The sequence below is a fragment of the Nothoprocta perdicaria genome, unplaced genomic scaffold, assembly GCF_003342845.1.
Source record: "Nothoprocta perdicaria isolate Ctin4 unplaced genomic scaffold, notPer1 scaffold_563, whole genome shotgun sequence".
Lineage (NCBI taxonomy): Eukaryota > Metazoa > Chordata > Aves > Tinamiformes > Tinamidae > Nothoprocta > Nothoprocta perdicaria.
In genome coordinates this window covers 1-4,347 of record NW_020455825.1, presented here as the reverse complement: position 1 = coordinate 4,347, position 4,347 = coordinate 1, and positions in this window count along the sequence as shown.

The following is a 4,347-nucleotide window of genomic DNA, read 5'->3' as shown; positions in this document are numbered from 1 at the left end:
TACGGGGGGGGGGGCGGTGGTTATAGGGTCTATAGTGTGTATTGGGGCTACACGATATAGGAACTACAGGATATAGGAGACAGGAGACTAGAGTCTATAGGGGCAAAACAGGCTATAGGGTATAGGAGACAGGGGGCTGTAAGGTCTATAGGGTCTATAGGGGCTACAGGCACTACAGGACATAGGGGGCTATAGGAGCTCTAGGGGGGCTATAGAGGCTATAGGAGACATGGGGCTATAGAGGTTGTAAGGAGCTATAGGGGGTACCAGGCATTATAGGGGCACACAGGGCTGTACAGGTTCCATAGGGGGCACCTATGGATTCCAGGACCATATAGGAGATCCTGGGGTGGGTAGAGACAACAGGGGCACATATAGGGCTATATAGTGGGGAGAAGGGGCATACAGAGGTCTATAAGTGCACATAGGAGCAGATGGGGCAGTGTATAGGAGCATATAGGGGCTCAGGAGGATCTATGGGGGCACATGGGGGTACATATAGAGGGGTTGCGCTGCTCTATAGGGGCACATGGGGGTATAAGAGATGGGGGCGTGGTTATAGGGGCACAAAGGGCCCCTATAGGAGCTTCATTCCCCTAGAGACCCTTATAGGTGCCTATGGGCTCCTATAGCCCATATAGGTCACTAGAGGGACCTAGAGGCTCCTATAGACCCCCCTGGGCCTCTAGAGGTGCCCATATAGGTCCCTATAGACTCCTATGGGCCCCTCTATAGGTCCCTATGGGCCCCTGCAGGTCCCTATGGGCCCCCCATAGGTCCCTATAGGCCCCCCATAGGTCCCTATAGACTCCTATAGATTCCTATTCTGCCTCTCCTCCCCCAATCCGGCCTTTCCCAGGTTGTGCAACCCGGACGCCTGGGCCCCTTGCGGGGGGGTCACCCGGATGCCGGGGCCCTGACGCAAGAATCCCCCCCTCCCCCCCCCAACCAGGGGCCCAGGCGTCCGGGCCCAGCTGCTGGATTGAATCATTCCAGGAGGGGGGAGATGGAAATTCCCCGGACGCCTGGGCCCCTCCTTGCTGGTGGGCGCCAAAAAATCCTCCTCATTCCTCCCATTTTGACCAATTTCCCTGTTAGCAGTGCTGATTTTTGTCCGTTTCCCCCACTATTCGCAGTTATTCCCTTATTATTCCCTATTAATCAGCATTATTAGGGGCTCTGTCCTGCTATTTCCCCCATGTTAGGGTTTATTCCTCTGTTATTAGGGGCTACTCCCCCCTTATGAATCGTTATTTGGGGTTATTTCTTCATTATTAGGGATTATTCCGGCATTATTCCCCATTCTCTTCATTTTTTTTCCCATTATTTCCCCTTATAAGACGTTAATCACTCATTATTGACCGTTTTCCCTCATTATTAGGGGCTATTACACCATTATTTAGGACTRTCTGCCACTTATTCCCTGCTACTAGGGTCTATCCCCCTCTTTCTCCCATTATTAATGCCTATTCCCTCATTATCCCACAATGGTCTTAATTATTAGCACTTATTAACTCATTATTCCCCATTATTTGCAGTTATTCCTCATTTACTTCCCATTTTTAGGGGTTCTTCCCTCATTATTCCTTCATTCCCTTTCTTACTAGGGCTTCTTCCCCCTTTACTCTCCATTATTAGGGGCAATTCCTGCTTTATTTCTCGTTATTAGGGTTTCCTCACTAATTATTCTCCATTTTTGGGGATTATTCCCCCATTATTTGGCATTATTCCCCCATCTTTAGGCATTTCCCCCCAATAATAGTGGTTATTACCTCTTAAATTCCCATTTAGAGCGATTATTCTCCTTTTATTCTCCATTATTAGGGGTTATTCCCTCATTTTTCCCCATTATTAGGGGTTATTCCCTCATTTCCCATTATTAGGGGTTATTCACCCACTCGCCCCCATTTTTCACAGTTTTTACCCCATTGTTTCCCTTTTGTCTTCATTATTAGCTGTTATTCCCTCATTTTTCCCCCATTTTGACAGGTTAGTCCCCAATTTTCCTCYATTATTAGGGATTATTGTCGGTGATTCTCCCATGATTTGGGATTATTCCCTCATTATTCCCCGTTTTTAGGGGTTATTCCTCCATTATGAGTCGTTATTCCCCCGTTATTGGGGATTATTCCCCATTTTATCCATTATTAGGGATTCCCCCCTCATTTTCCCCCCATTATTTGTGATTAGTCCTTTTCCCCAATATCCATGATTTTCCCCTCATTTCTCCCCAGCATTTGGGATTACTCCCCATTAGTAGCGGTTATTCTCCCGTTTTCTGCGATTTCTCCCCAATATCCGGGATTTTCCCCTCATTTCTCCCCAGCACTCGGGGTTACTCCCCATTATTAGCGGTTATTCTCCCGTTTTTCGGGATTTTCCCCCCGTTTTCCGGGATTTCTCCCCAATATCCGGGATTTTCCCCTCATTTCTCCCCCGCACTCGGGGTTACTCCCCATTATTACTGGTTATTCTCCCGTTTTCCGGGATTCCCCCCCCCCCCCCCCGTTTTCTGGGATTTCTCCCCAATTTCTCCCCAGCACTTGGGATTACTCCGCATTATTAGCGGTTGTTCCCCCGTTTTCCGGGATTTCTCCCCAATTTCTCCCCGGCACTCGGGATTACTCCCCATTAGCAGCGGTTATTCCCCCGTTTTTCGGGATTTTCCCCCCGTTTTCCGGGATTTCTCCCCAATATCCGGGATTTTCCCTCACGCGGCTCCTCAGCGCCCGCGGCACCGCCCGCCCCTCCCCGCTTGTCCCGCCCCCGTCGCTTCCCACCAATCGCCGCCGCCGCCGCGGCCCCGTCGGCCAATAGGAGTCGCCCTGGAGGAGGCGATCAGCCAATGGGAGGGTTTGGCGGGAGGCTGCGCGTGGCGGCCGCCATGACAGGCGCGGCGGCGGCAGGTGAGGGGTCGGGGCTATAGGGGGACCTATATGGGGCGCTATAGGGGCGGATATGGGGCGCTATAGGACTATAGGGGCACTGGAGGGGGCAGAGAGGTTTGGGGGAGTATGGGGAGGTTATAGGCCGTTATGGGGGGGGTGAAGGGCAGAGGGAGGGCATAGAGTGGGGGTATAGGGACTTATAGGGAAGGTATAGGGCGTGAGGCGGTACAAGGGTGTTGGTGTAGACGAGGTATARGGAACGTATAGAATGGTTGGGGTGTAGGGAATGTATAGGGGAGGTATGGGGGGATATGGAGCGTATAGGGGAGGTATCAGGAACGTATAGACGTGTTGGAGGAATAGGAGGCTATAGCAGAGGGTATGGGGAGGTATAGGGAGGGCATRGGGAAAGTAAGGAGGTGTAGGGGGCAGGGGTGTTATGGGAAATGTTTGGACCCTATACGGGCTATATAGAGAAAAGATGGAAGCTGGAGCAGGGAGTGCAGTTTGGGGTTCTATAGGGACCTATAGGGCACCCCATGCTGCCCCGGGGGGATCTGTAGGGGTCTATAGGGTGTCCACTTGCTCCCCTTGCCATGGTGGTTCTTTAGGGACCTATAGGGTCTATAGGGGCCCTTTTGCAGCAGCGCCTCCCCGTGGGGTCTATAGGGTTCTACAGGGTCTCCCCTCATTACTCTGGGCGGTCTTTGGGGATGTATAGGGACCTATAGGGATGCATAAGGTCTGTAGGCACCCCAGCACCTCAGGCAGTGGTGCTGCCCTGTGGGGGTGCCTATAGGGACCTATAGAGTCTCCCCTTGCTCCTCGCCCCTCGTGGGAGTCCATAGGGACATACAGGATCTATAGGCACCCCGTTGCCCTGCATAGCGGCGCTGCCCCACAGGGTCTATAGGGGTGTATAGGGACTTCCCCCCCCCGCCCTGTGGGGCTCTATGGGGTTCTGTAGGGATGTATAGGCTCTATAGGCGCCCTGTGGCCCCGCATGGCAGCGCTGCCCCGTGCGTCGCCGTGGGGCCCGGCGCAGAGCGACGGGGCGACCTACGGCCGGGGGTCCCTATAGGCACCCCCGGTATACGCCCGCCCCCACAGCGCCCATAGGGGGCCTCTATAGGCACCCYTGGGCTAGGACAGCTCCTATAGCACCCATACGGGAGCTCTGTAGGAACCCTCGGGGTAGGCTGGCTCCTATAGTGCCCATAGGGGACCCTGTAGGCACCCTCGGTATATGCCAGTGCCTATAGGTTACCCCTGTAGGCACCCCCCGCTCCTGCCCCCTATGGCGGGGGGATGGYGCTGTAGGGAGCAGCTCCCTATAGAGCCTGTAGGAACGTCCTCCTATAGAGCTGACCCTATAGGGACCCCTCCGCTATAGAACTGATTCCATACAGACCCTATAAGCACCACCCTCTATAGAACCTACCCTATAGGAACAACTCCC